The sequence below is a fragment of the Equus przewalskii genome, chromosome X, assembly GCF_037783145.1.
Source record: "Equus przewalskii isolate Varuska chromosome X, EquPr2, whole genome shotgun sequence".
In the NCBI taxonomy this organism is placed as follows: domain Eukaryota; kingdom Metazoa; phylum Chordata; class Mammalia; order Perissodactyla; family Equidae; genus Equus; species Equus przewalskii.
In genome coordinates, this window is record NC_091863.1 from 16,848,238 (window position 1) to 16,865,127 (window position 16,890).

A 16,890-nucleotide genomic window follows, 5' to 3' on the forward strand; every position below is an offset into this window, starting at 1 on the left:
TTTATTTGAACTCATAAAAAGTTTATTGACATAACTTAGAAGGTGAAGAACTAAAAGACATTCCAAATATTGACCAAAATAGTGTGGGAAGGAGCTGAGAGAACTTCCAATCAAAATCACTGTTATGCAGAGTGCCATAACCCTCTCCGTAAAATCATATCCTTCCTCAAAACCACACCTTCCAAGTGGTGAATTCTTGAGCTGATGTGCTCTGCAAGGTGCCAAACATGAAGGTAAGTTAAAGTAAGAAGGGCAGCCAACTAGAAGGAAGAGATACAAATGTACAAACAGGACATTTCTGCTAGAGCCTCAGGCATTCAGGAGGTTCATCATCTTCATAGAAATATATAAAATGTTTTAGTGAGCTGTCTTCATTTGAATCCATTCTCCCTCTTTAATTCTTCACATCAAGCCTGCAAAAGAAAAAACCAAAGGGAGTATTGCTTTAGTTTTCATGAGATATTTTTAGGGACAACTTGTAAATAAATACGATAGGTACAAATCAAAATTAAAGGCCTCATTTGCACTTGGAAACTTCTTCTCTGGAGCCCATGAATGTAAAGTGAACTAAGAGTAGAAGGTGTGACCACCAACTTTGGCTCTGGTAATTTAAGTAATTCCAAACTAAATTAGGATGCCTTCCTCCTGAAGGACTAGGGTATAATGCTAACCTTATGACTTGCAAGACCTTTGGTGCCTGTGGTAAATTTGCCATCATGGCTCCAGTTCTCCACCCCTCCCTGTATCCATCCCTATTGCCATGTGACTTTTTAGTTTCCTACCATTGTGGGTGGGTATAATCCCTCATATCTGAGTTTGGCCATGTGACTTGCTTCAGCCAACAGAATGAGGCAGAAGTGATGGTGTGCCAATCCTGAGCCTAAGACTGAAGAGATAGCACGTGTTTTTGTTTACTCTCTTGCACCTCTGCCATTGCCATAACCAGCATATGCCCAGGCTTGCCTGCTGATCCCAGGAGAAGGATGAAACATATGGAGCAGAGCCGCCCCAGCTAACGTGCCCCAACCAAGCCCCATGTAGCGCAGAGCCCCCAGCTGGCACAGATGCATAGGTGAGCCAGCCTAGATCAGCTAAGCCACAAACATATGAGCCAGAATAAGAAATGATTTTGTTATAAGCCATTGGATTTGGGGATCATTGCTTATGCAGCAATAGCTAATTGATATGGTGCCATTTCTTTTAAAAGCTCTTGTAACACAGGGATCGTTGGGTGTTATTTACACGTTTGTTTTCCATTATTCCTTGATGTTATTCCTTATGTGAACGGGCTGAATTGTTTCTAAGAAATGGAATGCTCACATTTTTTTATTACCAATGACTGAAGAAAGAAAACTCTGCAGACTAGGATCCCCCCTGCTGTGGCAGACACTATGGCTTGGCTCTCCCCATATTCATTCGCAACCACCTTCTCCCTTGTTTTTCCCTGCTACAAAGGCTGGTAGCCAAATACTCAACTTTCTAGTCTCAGAAAGCTTGGAGTAGCTGTGGGACCCAGTTCTAGCCAAAGAGCCCTGAGGAGATTCTACAGCAGAGGTATTTTAGAAAGCTTTGCTTTCCTGCGTATTTTAGAGCTTACAAAGCCCAGAGTGTCATTTATATGTTATACATGTTAACATTTATAGCATCACTGTGATGCAGTTTGTGTCATACTCATTGCTGAGATGAAATACATAGAGGTTCAAAGAGCAGAGAGAGTAGCTCAAGGTCTCCTAGCTGGCACATAGAAAAGCTGGGATCTGCACTCAGGTGTCCTGACTCGGGGGCTCCTTCCGCTCCACCAACAGGGAAGGTTCGGATGGTTCTCAAGCCAGAGGGAAAGGTAGGAAGGTATTCATGATGGCAAAACTGAAAACGTTATCAACAGCAGTCAGCACAGACTCGCGTATTTCTTTAGCATTTGCTTTTTTTTAGAAACTCACTTTTCGGTCCATGCCAGTCACCAAGAGGAAGTAAGATACCAACTCCTTCCCAGTCCAGGATTTCCGGGTGAAGTGTATTTGTTCACCAGCAACTTCCCAGCCTCATCCGGCCCCCGACACCAGTCTGTCTCTGACCACTCTCCATCACGTACCCTGCACCCCTGCACTCTGAGTTTGCTAGACACTTACTACTTCTGAAACATGGTAAGAGCCTTCAGGCCTCTCCCCCTTTGCTTATAACTTTTGACTAAAATCCGCCCCCCACCATGACTCTCCATGTAACAGGCTGCATTGTAATTATTTGCTTCTATGTATCATCGCTCTCCTCTCATATCTTTCCTGCCACTAGGCTGTGGCCTTCTGAAGGGTATGAAAATGTCCTATTCATTTTTACATCCCGCCGCCTATGACGGCACCTGACGCTTCAAGCCTGATGTGTCCTCAGAGGCCTGAGGCCTGAGGATTGATGAGTTGGACCACTGGAAAAGTGAGAACAGGACAAGAACTGGAGTTGGAGTTACAGCAAAACCCACATTCTTCAACTTGAGGCAGCAGGAATGAGCGAGGGGCCACACAATAAACCAGGAGTGTGGATTTGATGTGCTACGTCCTCACAGTGCTGTCAAATCTGCCCTAGGCCCCAGCCATAGCCCCATCGTGGACAGGGTGTGCTCAAGCCATCTTACTGCTGTGGTCACTGTGCTGGGTGACATATGGCCAGTCTCTCTGGCTAAGTGAGAGGCCCATGACAAGCTGCCCTTGAAGCTGAGACATTCCTTGGGCTTCTCTGAACAGCATGGAAGGAGTGATGAGTCATAACAAATTGTCACTAAAGCACGTCCTATGAGGTGTGATTTCTCTCCAAGAAGTGTCCAGACTATGGAGCACCATCTGCAACCCAGAAATAGGAACCATTTCTATGACTGGCTTGATATGGACTTTGACCACCACAAATCTGTCCTAGATAGGTAAAATTATGGCTATACTGAGAAATATAGGATAAGCCATTGCAATGACCCTTCAGTGATTGTTTAAAAGCCCTAATATGCCCCTCACAGCTGGGCTCAGCTCGTGGACCTCTCTGACTTTGAGACAGTTTGAGGAACATAGGGAAACCTTGGTATGTGCCAGGCACGCCACCGCTGACTTTATAGTTACCTCGTTTCATCTAGAAAGTGAGCCTGATCCTTCCTTGTAGAAGGAGCCCGGCAGGAGGTGGTAAATGGAATAGAGGAGTCATTGCAGTTGTCCTCCTGCAGACCACCCTGCCCCCTCAGCTTCCCCTCTCCCCCCAGCTCTCAGTAGAATCTGAGAGGGCCCAGCAACCCTGGACACAGGACACTGCTGACAGCTAAGGTCACATACGGTCATTCCAGGAGTGCCATGCCCCCAGAGGATCAGAGTCTTCATCCTTGGCCTTGTGGGACTCAGCGTGTTCTCAGAATGCTTGTCTGTTACCGGAATTCAAGAATCCAGGAATCCAGAGACCTGGGTCAGGGCTCAAATTTGGAAATGGGAACAATGGGAAGGGATCCAGAGCTAAAATTGCCCATGCTGTAAATCACTTGTTTGTCAGGTTATTGGAATGCAAGTGAGTTGGGTGGTATCCCGGGCCACACTGCTTTGCTGCCTAGACAACAGCTGTCAGCTATTCTCCTGTGTCCTGTTCTCCTGTAGGGGACATTTGTGAGAATAATGGGGAATGTGAGGCACCTTGCTGAAAAGTCACTCTCCAGCTACCCCACACACTTTTATTACCCAAATCAAAAAGGACACGGAAGCCCCACTTCTAGTTTACTTTTGGGAAAAGCACCCTTTGGCTGGTGCAGGGATGATACACCAAATCTCTCTCTTGTGTCGCCCTAAGTCTGGGCTGAGGAGCATGTGATGTTTGCGCCTTGCCATTACCCATTTATATATAGCTGTGTTACTCATAGTCACTGTGGCCCCACATACATCACTTAGGAAATGGAGTCCACTCGACACTTGTCTGCATTTGGTCCTTTAACCAGACACTTGGGGGCGGTGCAATGATTACTTCCTCCTACGTGGTGCTAAATCATAGAGCCGTAAATACAATGACACTCAAAAGTAGTTGAGAGAAAGGCCGTGCCTCATGTTCCGTCTGGTTCCATATGCAATGGAGGACCAGGGCGAACTTGCTGAAGTTTTGGAGTTTGTGAGAGGGCATTCGTGGAGTCCTCTAGAGTTTACGATGCACGTTCACACACATTGTCCCATGTGATCATCAGGGCCGCACGGAGAGGAGGGCAGTATAAGCCACAGCTGAGGCCCCTACGAAACCTCACACACTGAGGTCAGGGAGACGGAGCATGCAGCCTGGAATTGCACCTGGGGAACTCCAACCCCAGAACTCTCTCTTTTAGCCCAGCCACTCATAAAGTAAGAGAAACAAAACTCTGAGTAAAAACATTAAAAACTTTTTTCTTCAACTATGAAACATCCACTCAAACTGGCTTTTGTGCATCATGAAGCCTTCCATGGCTAAAGGGAAAATTGAAATGTTTCTACCAATAACTCATAAAAGCAGGGAAGATGAGAAAGGCTCAAACAGCAGGACATTTTTTTTTTGTAAAATTCTGCACCTGAAATCCAGAATCAAACAGTGTTATGTGCTGGACGTGGAGAATTTGAATGACCTTAAGGAAAGGTCAAATTGCAAGTCCAGGTCAAATCTCATTGAAATATAAGCTCAGAAGGGGTTTTTTAATCCTATTGTATTGAGAGTTTGTTGTATTGGATATCAAGTCAGAGTCAGGGGCTGGTGACTGAGATAACTTTGAATTTGGGGAGACCTTGGTGAACAAAGGGGCATAATTCAAGACCGGTTGCAACTGGCAGCTCCTGGTTTTGTGGTCAATTTCTCTCCATCCATCAAAGCACAGGCCTCCCTCTTTCTCTTTTTTTTTTTTTTTTTTTTGAGGAAGATTAGCCCTGAGCTAACATCTGCTGCCAATCCTCCTCTTTTTGCTGAGGAAGATTGGCCCTGAGCTAACATCCGTGCCCATCTTCCTCTACTTTCTATGTGGGACGCCTGCCACAGCATGGCTTGACAAGCAGTGCCATGTCCGCGCCTGGGATCCAAACGCAAACCGCGGGCCGCCGAGAAGCGGAACGTGCGAACTTAACCGCTGCACCACCGGGCTGGCCCCTAGGCCTCCCTGTTTCTCAAGGGGCCACTGACTTCACTGGAGAAACACTGACCCAAGACTTCCCTAGCAAAGCAGCGCTCAAGAATACCCAGAGGTAGACAAAGTGGTAAACAAGTCGAGGAGACTGCTGTCTTAACCAAGAGGTTCTCAGAGTTTCCAAAGATTGGGCAAAACCCTTCTGTGTTGTTTAGGCCTGAGTATTCGAGGCCAAGAGACAATGGTGCTTACATCAGAAATACCAGAATCTTCATAGAACCATCTGGCAACGGTCTGTGGCAGCCAGGGGTTCTGGAACATCCAAATGGAAAACTAATTTCTTAACATAAAGTTAACAGAAACTATGAAATAAATACAGGCCTCCCTGTCTGTCTGCAATAAGCCATCATGAAAAGCATATTGTCATGGGGATCACCTTAGAGCTTATTGACTTTGTTTTTACAGTTTAACAATGATGGTACCGAGTGGTCCAAAGACTCAGGATTCAAGTAAAAATCTGGCTTTTGATGTACCATCAGGCAAAAATAGAACTATAAAGCTTTATCACCTTATAAAATAGTAAAACTATTTTCAAAAATGAATGCAACTAGAGTTTTAGAATTGTTCCTCCTTTTAGAAATTAGGGAATTAAAATCCAGAGAGGTTGAGTCACTTGTCCTAGGTCACACAGCTAGTTAATGGCTGGTCCAGGATTAAATGCCTGTCTGGAGCTCTTTCCCCTAAACTTTTTTTTGAAACTCGTGTAAAATGGGCATAAGTAATCTGCACGTATTGACAGTATTAGAGGCACCTTGCATGAACAATGATGCATAGAAATATATCTGCAGTGTATCAATAATTTGACTTAATAAACATTCTTGTACTTGTTCTAATGAACACCAAAATTTAATTTAAAAAATTTCTTGCCTTCTTGGAATTTAGCAGGATTTCTTTTTCATGTATTTTTTTTTTACTTAGGTTTTTATTCCACTTGATGTGAAAGATCAATTTTATTTTTTTCAGACAGAAAGCCTTTTTAAAAAATATTTTTTATAGAGTGAAATGCACAAATCTTAAGTGAAGAGCTTGATGAATTTTTTTATGTATGTATATACCCACGTATGGCTCTTAAATACTACCAGACACACCAGCATATCCTCAAGGTTTTGTTTGCTCATTTGAGAAATACTAGTTCTAAGAGATGATAAAACAAGTTTCACTTTTGAAAGAAGGGGAGGGGAGGGAAAAAAAGAAACTTTCTATGGCCAGATAAATTGAGAAATACTTTTCTTAGTTTTCTTAGTTTTATTTTCTTAGTTTTAGGGCTCCTCGGAGCTTTAAATATACAAATATAGATTGTATGGATTCAGTGTGAGGATGATATCATGTAGCATTTTCAAGATTTACTTGATTACTGAGCCATTTTTCCAGTTTCTACTGTCTGTATTCTTTTTTCATTTATCATTCATTGTATCACAAATAGTATTTCACAATAGTATTTCATCAGGGGGAAACTCCAGAGTTTACTTCATTGTAATCCTATTATTGGACACACGTTCTTAATCAATTCTGCTATCATAAATGAACAAAACTTTTTCCACATGAATATTTTCTTTAGGATGTCTTCTATCAAGGCCAGCCAGGTTAGGGGACGTATAAATCCACAATGGCTGGAACTTTCTCCATTTAGTAAGCCCGACACCCTCATCATCTAGGTTAGCGTAGTGCCTGCTGTACAGAAGAAACTCAGTGTCTGCTGAGGGAATAAGTGAATGTCTGTTTCATGATCAGTTTCGCACTCATCTTTGTGAATATTATAAGAGGAAAATGGTAATAACTTTTTTGCATTGAGTACCCCTTTGATTACTAGAGAGGCTGCACATTTTCTCATGCTTCTCTACTAATTACAAATCCACTTTTGAGAATAGTGAGTTCATTTCCTTTATCTATTTATCTATTAAGGTGTTAGTGTTTTGCTTCCCAATTTGCATGGCCTCTTTATATAATTGTACATTTCACGCAAAACAATATTCTTGATAGAGTTTTCTATTTAATGCTTGTTTTTTCAAGTACAGAAAATTAATTAGCAAGGTTTTGAGGGATGATTTTGATGGCTCTTACTTCTTTAAAAAGCTATCTGAGGAAGCTTAATCAGTGACTTAACTTTTTTCCCCAAATCATTCCAACCATTATTTTAAAAGTTAGTTACAGCCAAATTCTATCTTTTTTGTGCGTGCTGAGGAAGTTTCACCCTGAGCTAACATCTGTGCCAATCTTCCTCTATTTTGTATGTGGGTCACTGCCACAGCATGGCCACTGCCAAGTGGTGTAGGTCAACACTCGGGAACCAAACTCAGGCCACTGAAGCAGAGCAGGCTGAACTTAACCACTAGGCCATGGGGCTGGCCCAACAAATCCTACCTTTTGAAGCCATCATCAAAGGACTTTAATTTTGTCATCTTAAAAGTGATAAGAGGTCAAAAACGAAGGATATTCATGGAAAGGAAGGAAGCATCACTTTGGAGATTTGGGGTTTTGTTTATTGGCTATTGTAAATCATGCCCAAATTTGTGGGGTGGGGCTTTTTAACCACCCAGAACAGGAGCTCAAACTTGGCTGCTCATTAGAACCACCTGGGGAGTTTTTAAAAATCCCAAGGCTCAGGCTGCCCCAGACTAATGACATCAGAGTCTCTAGGGGTGGGATCAATATTTTTTGAAGCTCTCCAGGCCTCTGATGCGCAGCCAAGGTTGAGAACCACTGGCCTAGGAGCATTTGTCAGACTTTACTGTCCATAGGAGGCACCTGGGGATCTTGTTAAACTGCAGATTTTGACTCAGGAGGTCTGTGCCGGGCATGAGGTTGTGCATTGCTAGAAAGCCCCCAAAGGATGCTGTTGTTGTTGGTTCATGGACCACACTTTGAGAATCAAGGGTCTAGAGCAGTGGTTCTCAATGGGGGGTGGGGTGGGTATTTTACCCCCTCAGTGGACATTTGGCAATACGTGGAGACGTTTTTGGTTATTACAACCAAGAGGAGGAGGTGCCACTGGCATCTGATGGGTAGAGGCCAGGAATGCTCTAGGCATCCTACAGTGCCCAGGACAGCCCCCACCCCAAAGAGTTATCCAGCCCAAACGTCAGTAGTGCTGAGGTTGAGAAATACTCAGTGAAAGAAATGTACCATGAAAGAACATTATCCTAAACCTGAGCTGGGACAGCTGTGTGCTCTGGTGTGATGGGTGGTCCCTTCTGGGAAGCATTTCTGATAAAACATGAGTGATTTTCTGATCAACTTTAATGAGATTAAGAGCCCCTTCTGGGAAATTAGATTTACCTGCCTCGCTAAATTAGCCTTGTAACAGAGTTTAATGACCACTTGTACCTGGTCTAACAATGTTAGCTAACCACATTTTTTCCTATTCCAAGTTTTTGAACTGGCTTTTCGAAGCCTCTTTAAGCAACTTTGAAACAAAGCTTTGACATGTGCTTGCAGTCAGTTCATCAGAGAAATTGCTTTAGCACCCTTTGCCTTGTCGGCCTCCAAGTGTCTCCCAAGTGGGACCCTGTCTATACATTCAGCTGTTTACAGAGTGCCTGCTGTGGAGACGTTTTAGCACAGACAGCCTTCAGATCCCAGCTCTCCTGCTTCCTAGCTTTGTCACCTTGGGCAAGTGTTCTTCTGAAGGACAGGAAAATAATAGTATCAAGCTCACAGGATTGCTGTGATGATAATATATTAAAGAATTTAGCAGAATGCCTCCCACATAGTAGATGCTCAATAAATGTGCACTATTACTATTATTCTGAGACAAAGACCCACAAAAAGCTTATAAGTTGACACGTCCCTGCCTCCCACTCTGCCTTCCAAGCAAGATTCAGTCTTTGTCATCTTGGCTTCAAACTCTTTGTGGTGCCGCTGGTTGGTGGAAGTCTAAATGGATTGAGAGAAGAATTGAAAGGAGTGAATTGAGTGGAAATTACAGAAAAAAAGAAAGGCTGGGGCAATCAGTGCTTAACTAGATTTGGGAGAAAGAATGGAGAGATTTGGGGTAAGAAGTCCGTAGGATGAAGGAATCTTGGGCTGATAATGAATCAAGAGAATTTTTAGGTAGTTTTATGTGTGTTTTACAATGTAAGTCTCTCTTAAGTAAAGATTTGCATTCCTTTTTGAGGCCATGTTTGGTGATTGATTTATGTTTCTTTTGGATGAAGCTCTGTGCTTAAATGGTCTTAAAGATGGAAACCAGACTCTGGTTTTATTTTGGTTACATTATATGCCACAAAATGTATTAGGAGCTATGGATACACTAGCAGACAAGTTATCCCCCTTCATGGAACTCAACATCTAGAAGGAAAGTCGGACAATAAAATAAGTGATGGCAATCCACTCCTCCCTTGTGATGGGTGCTGCTGTGATGGAACAAACACAGGAAGCTGAGGATGTTCTATCCAGTTTAAGGGGCTATAAAGAGGCTTTTCAGAAATAGTATTTAAACTGAGGCCTGAATGATGGGTAGGAGTTAGTCAGCTAATGGGTAGAGGAGGAGAGAGAGATTGGAGAAGAATATTCTGAGCGTATGTAAAGGCCTAGAGTTAGTATGACACCTCCATGAACTGGGAGAAGTTCACTAGGGTTAGAGCAAGGAATTCCCTGGGTGGGCAGAAATGCAAGATGGGAAAAACCTGGTGAGTCTGAGCCAGCTAATGCAGGCCCTAAGGGTAATGGGGAGCCACTGAAGGATGTTTAGCAGGGCAGTGACATTATCACTCTTGTATTTTTTCTTTTTTTAGAAAGATCTATTAACTGCAGGGCTCTGGCAACTGAAAACAAGCAAGAGAAGGCTTTAAGGAGTGCAGTGCACAGATCACTTTGACAGCTGTGGACCATTAATGCTCCAATTGTTCAGAGAGGTCACCTGTGTGACAGCAACAAGAATGGCAGATGAATGGAGTTTACAAAGCTTCTTTCAAGGTGGAGAGAGGGGTCAAACATATCAGAAACTCATAGCACTTGTCCAAGGGCTCTTGCCTGAGGATGAGAAAGGCGGTCCCTCACCATTAGCAAAGGCCCAGGGGCTCCTGACTGAAGCACTTCAGCTCCAGATCTCAGACTTCTGTCAAGGACTTAGGAAAATTCCCACGGGCCTCACAAACGTTACTTGGAGAACTAAATACTAGACAAATCACAAGTGACCACAGGCTACCGGGCAGGCAGTGAGAACTCATCCTGAGCACTCACCTGTCAATTCGCAGTATTTTGTGGGCTAGGAAGAATCTGAGCTTACAGAAAATAGAAATGGACAGTCTCTCCGATCCCATGGCTTGATTTATTGAACAGGCGAAATAAGCCTTGGGAGGGAAAGAGATCCGTTCCTAACGAGTTAACCATTAATAAAGCCCTGCTATAAATGGAACTCAGGAGAGAGGGTAGCTTGTCAGAGGGCAAAGGACTGGGCCCCATTAGACAAAATAGGTCAGGCAAGGAGAAAGCCCTCATGTCTCCTGACTAGTTATGTTGATCAGCGATGACAGCCCTTGTTTTTTAACTGATTGAAAAGGGATAGAGAATATACAAGAAGTTTCTTTCTTGTTGTTGCCTTTCTTAGAAGATGGCTGTTTCAAAGAGGATCCTGAAAAGAACTGAAAATATTTATCACAGTTTTGAGTTTTGTGCTAAAAAATCTGTGTGTGGGTGTGTGTGCGTGTGTTTGTGTGTGTGTCTTCAGAAACATACATTTTTACAGAAAAAAGTTCTGTGCTGCTCCTAAGGAGTCCCTGCGGCTGGATTACTGTCTTTCATCTGGGATTAGTGACACAGCAACTCCTGGGGAGGGTGGCCCTTCCATTGGTTTGATTTTTGGTGATACTCTCTGCTTTTTTCCTGTTGTTCTTGTTTTCACCCTCAGAAATCAAGAGAGCAGGAAAACCATCATAATATGAGAACGAGCCGAGGAGAGAGAGCAGTGTGCAAAAGCTAACATTTATCCATCAAACACTAGATTTTTAGTTGACTTTGGGATTTGCCCTCCCTAAGAGGTTCTGCCTTCTTCCCCCTCTTCCCTTCTTCCTCCTCCCTAATGACTCGAGGAAGTGAAGAAAAACCTTTCCGGAGTGCTCAGAGCATGCACTTTGCTTATATGTTGGCTGGTTTCTAAAGGTTTTTGCTGTTAAAAACATCAGGGAAACTGGCTTCACATTTGGAAATAATCTTTCTAATTTCCCCAAAGGTAAACAACATTTTGTGTTTTAAATACATATAAGAAATTGTGGGTGGTGAGGATCAGTGGGGTTGAAAGAAAAGCAAAGACTTGGTAAATGTTAAGGCTGTGTGACTTTGGGCAAATCTCACTTTTCTGGACCTCAGTTTTCTCTTTGGTAAAAAAAGAGGAGTAGACTGCTGTTGTAGGCATCCTCCCAGATGGTCCCCAGTGAGTCCTGCCTCCTGGTATTCATACCCTTGTATAGTCCCCTCCAACACCGAATAGGGCTGACTTGAGTAATCAATAGCATATTACAGAAATGATGGAGTGTGACTTCCAAGGCTAGGTCATAAAAGCCATTGTGGCTTCCGCCTTGCTCTCTCTTGGATCATTGGCTCTGGGGAAGCCAGCTGCCATGTTGTGAGGGCACTCAAGCAATCCAATGGCGAGGGCCACATGGGAAGGCACCAAGGCCTCCTGATAAGAGTCATCACCAACTAGCAAGTAGCATGAGTGCACCATCTTGAAAGTTGATCTTCCAATCTTAGTCAAGCCTTTAGATTACCGCAGTCTCAGCTGACATCTTGACTGCAAACTCATGAGGGACCCAGGCCAGAACCACCCAGCTGAGCCACTTCTGAATTCCTGACCCACAAAAACTCTGAGATAATATTTATTATTGTTTTAAGCTGCTAGGTTTGGGGTAATTTGTTACACAGCAACATATAACTACTATAGCTGCCTTAGACCAAGTCCAGCTCTTATGTTTTATGTGTCAATAAATAGGTGTTATTGGAATCACAAAACACTGGCATTTCTGTTATGTCAAAAACCAGATCCTAGCTGCAGGGTAGGACCACATTGCTCTCAGCATTTCTGAAATGGTGACTAGCCAGACTCTAGAGACCTGACATCCTGAGAACTCATGGATTCAACTTTGTGGGAGCAGGCCAACATAGCTGGCTGACCTTGAACCAAAGTTTACAATGCAACAGTTCAGCACCCAGCAATTAGTCCTTAGCACATCATACTGAAAACATAATCTACTTATGTTTACACCCAGAGACTGAACTTGTTAAAAGAAACTCCAGTGGACTGGGCACTTGGACTCTCCTCTTAATGAATCGCTCCAAAGGGTGCAACTGGGATTATTTGGAGGGAACAGCAGCACTGGCAGTTTTTAGAGTGAGATGAATTGGCATAGGGGTTAAAAGTTGCTGAGTTCATGGTTAAACCCAAGTGACTCTCCAGGGTTGTGGACATAACAGGAAAGCAGGGAGTACAGAGAGGACCTACTGGGTTGGGTCTTAGTTGAACTAAGTGACACTGATGGTCCCCTGACCTATGAGAATATGACTCTACATATTGCTGGCTAGAGACATGTCATGACACTGACAAGACACAGCACACTCACTAGTGGGGACCAGAGTGTCTACAGCTCCTTCTAAGCCCAATACGGCTATTGTTCTGGACTCACACGGCAGTCTAGATAACTTAGTATCTCTTCCCCATGTCCTATCCCAAACGGAGGCTGTGGCTCACCACCGGATCACCCTATGAATAAGTGTACATCTATGCTGCATGGCTTTCCAAGAATGCTTGGCTGTTTTCCACATTTAGAGACTCTGATCCCAATGACCTTGACATTCAAACAAAGAAACACTTTTCCAAGCAAGAAGGATTTTAGTCTGATTTATCCAAGGAGGATATGAGAAACATCCTCTCAGTCCTTCTGACCCAAGCTGCACATTAGACTCACCTGAGGGTCTTGCTAAACATACTCCTCCCTCAAAGAATTAATGGTCAGGCAAGTCCAGGTGATCCTAGTGTGCACTCAGGATTGAGGACCATGGGTCCAACTGTATCCAGCAATTTGCTGCTGCCTGACTCCAGGACTAAGATAACTAGAATAAAAGTAAATGATTCTCACTCAAAACCCAAGGCTGGACAACTCAGTTGTTCAGAAACTGGCTTCAGTTCTTATGTCATAATATTTGAGAAAAGCTATACAACTGCCCCTCAATTAGTCAAGTAGCTGTGATCTGGTCCTGTCTTGTAGTGGACTTGAAAAGTGTTCGCATTTAGAACCTCCGTTGTTTTTTACTTCCACTACTTGGACATCTCATAACAGTATGTTTGAATGAAGACTATCAAACCTGGCTTTCTGGTCTCTGCATATATTTGAAACTTGACAGGGCCTTCCTTAGAAATATTTCTATAGATATTGGAAAAATGAATCTTCTTCTTTCTTCCCAATCATTGCATCCAGGATCTCCTTGTATTATGTCTTACAGCTGCATGTGAATCTACAATTATCTCATAAAAAGTTGAACCAAAAAGAAAACCAGGCAGTGGGCTGGATTTCGCCCATGGGCCCTGATTTGCCAACCCTTGGATTGTAGCAGTGTCAGAACTTAATAAACAGTTACAGGAATTAATATTGTGTCAGTGAGAGCAACAAAAACAACATGATCATCTCAATAGATGCAGAGAAGGCATTTGACAAGATCCAACAGCCATTTATGATAAAAACTCTGAACAAAATGGGCATAGAAGGAAAGTATCTCAGCATAATAAGGCCATATATGACAAACCCATAGCCAACATCATATTCAATGGGCAAAGACTGAACGCCATCCCCCTGAAAACAGGAACGAGACAAGGATGCCCTCTATCACCACTCTTATTTAACATAGTACTGGAGGTCCTGGCCAGAGCAATAAGGCAAGAAAAAGGAATAAAAGGAATCCAAATAGGGAGGGAAGAAGTGAAACTCTCACTGTTTGCAGGTGACATGATCTTATATATAGAAAACCCCAAAGAATCCATTGGAAAACTCTTAGAAGTAATCAACAACTACAGCAAAGTTGCAGGGTACCAAATCAATCTGCATAAATCAGTAGCATTTCTATACTCCAATAACGAACTAACAGAAAAAGAACTGAAGAACACAATACCATTCACAATCTCAACAAAAAGAATAAAATACCTTGGGGTAAATTTAACTAAGGAAGTGAAGGACCTATATAATGAAAATTACAAGGCCTTTCTGAGAGAATTGGGTGACGACATAAGGAGATGGAAAGACATTCCATGTACATGGATTGGAAGAATAAACATAGTTAAAATGTCCATTCTACCTAAAGCAATCTACAGATTCAATGCCATTCCAATCAGAGTCCCAATGACATTCTTTACAGAATTAGAACAAAGAATCCTAAAATTCATATGGGGCAACAAAAGACCCCGAATTTCTAAAGCAATCCTGAGAAAAAAGAACAAAACGGGAGGCTTTACAATCCCTGACTTCAAAACATACTACAAAGCTACAGTAATCAAAACAGCATGGTACTGGTACAAAAACAGGTGCACAGATCAATGGAACAGAATTGAAAGCCCAGAAATAAAACCACACATCTATGGACAGCTTATCTTTGACAAAGGAGCTGAGGGCATACAATGGAGAAAAGAAAGCCTTTTCAACAAATGGTGCTGGGAAAACTGGAAAGCCAGATGTAAAAGAATGAAAATTGACCATTCTTTTTCACCATTCACCAAAATAAACTCAAAATGGATCAAAGACCTAAAGGTGAGACCTGAAACCATAAGGCTTCTGGAAGAAAATGTAGGCAGTACACTCTTTGATATCAGTATTAAAAGGATCTTTTCAGACACCATGCCTTCTCAGAGAAGGGAAACAATAGAAAGAATAAACAAATGGGACTTCATCAGACGAAAGAGTTTCTTCAAGGCAAATGAAAACAGGTTTGAAACAAAAAAACAACCCACTAACTGGGAAAAAATATTTGCAAGTCATATATCTGACAAAGGCTTAATATCCATAATATATAAAGAACTCTCACAACTCAACAACAAAAAATCAAACAACCCAATCAAAAAATGGGCTGGAGACATGAACAGACATTTCTCCAAAGAAGATATACAGATGGCCAATAGGCACATGAAAAGATGCTCATCATCGCTGATCATCAGGGAAATGCAAATCAAAACTACACTAAGATATCACCTCACACCCATTAGAATGACAAAAATATCTAAAACTAATAGTAACAAATGTTGGAGAGGTTGTGGAGAAAAAGGAACCCTCATACACTGCTGGTGGGAATGCAAACTGGTGCAGCCACTATGGAAAACAGTATGGAGATTCCTCAAAAAACTAAAAATAGAACTACCATACGATCCAGCCATCCCACTACTGGGTATTTATCCAAAGAGCTTGAAGTCAGCAATCCCAAAAGTCCTATGCACCCCAATGTTCATTGCAGCATTATTTACAATAGCCAAGACATGGAAGCAACCTAAGTGCCCATCAGCAGACGAATGGATAAAGAAGATATGGTACATATATACAATAGAATACTACTCAGCTGCAAAACAGAACAAAATCATTCCATTTGCAATAACATGGATGGACCTTGAGGGAATTATGTTAAGTGAAATAAGCCAGCGAGAGAAGGATAATCTGTGTATGACTCCACTCATATGAGGAATTTAAAAATATGGACTAAGAACAGTTTAGTGGATACCAGGGGAAAGGTGGGGTGGGGGGGTGGGCACAAAGGGTGAAGTGGTGAACCTACAACATGAATGACAAACATTAATGTACAACTGAAATTTCACAAGATTGTAACCTATCATTAACTCAATAAAAAAAATAAAAATATTGTGTCAGTGAGGTTAAGTGACTGGTAGGTAGGTTGATGCCACTGGCAGAATTCCTCATCTGTTATATTACGATTGTCCCTCAGAATTTACACAGCACCTTTCACCCCCATGGAGCTTATCCTATCTGCCACAGGGAGAGTCAACCTGGGGCAATGGTTAAGTGTCAGCCAGCCTGGATTTGAATCCTGGCTGCCCCACTGTCTAGTTGTGCCACCTTAGGGGAAGTCATATAACTTCTCTCTTCCTCAGTTTCCTTGCCTGTAAAATGGAGCTCTTATGTATACTAACTCATTTAAGAATCACAAGGTAAAGTGCTTGGGACAGTGCCTGGCCCTTGGAAGCACTATTATAAGCTTTCATTGATGCTTTGTATGTCTGAATTTCAGCAAATAAATTTGGCCAAGTCGCTAACCATACCTTTGGATCCTAGCTATAAATCTGTGGACTAGGTAATGGGATAGTTAGGGGATTTTGAATGTCAAGACCTAAACAATCTAGATTGATGGCTCTAGGTCAGTGGTTCTCAAAGTGTGGTCCCCAAACCAGCAGCAGCAGCCTGGGAGAATTTGTCAGAAATACAAATTCTCTGGCCCACTCCAGACCTACTGAATCAGGAGCTCTGGGCATGGGGCCCAGAAACCTTCAAGAAGCCCTCTAGATGATGCTGCTGCCTGAGAAAGTTTGAGGACCACCACTCTAGGCCAATCTAAGGAGTTTCCATTGCTGTAGCCCACAGGATGCTGTCCTTGGTGCTGCCTTGCCCCCACTCTCCTCAAGATCTCAGTTAAAGAGAGGAGCAAGTTTATTCTCAAACTAGCAGATCAGACATGCAAAGCCAGGCTGAGGAATAACTACAGTATTGGATGCTAGAATGTGGACCTGAAATGATCTCAGTCAGTTGGAAGTGCCAGCC

The 16,890-nt window shown here is 42.7% G+C and overlaps 1 protein-coding gene across 5 annotated transcripts in view; it reads right to left on the reverse strand.

The window, feature by feature from the left end:
• Positions 1-16,890, reverse strand: part of SMPX (small muscle protein X-linked) — a 128,442-nt gene continuing 111,552 nt past the window's right edge. For all 5 annotated transcript variants that reach the window (XM_070603427.1, XM_070603426.1, XM_070603428.1 and 2 more), the window contains one exon: positions 1-413. The gene's annotated coding sequence lies outside the window, so the exon portion shown is untranslated. The remainder of the gene's footprint in view (positions 414-16,890) is intronic.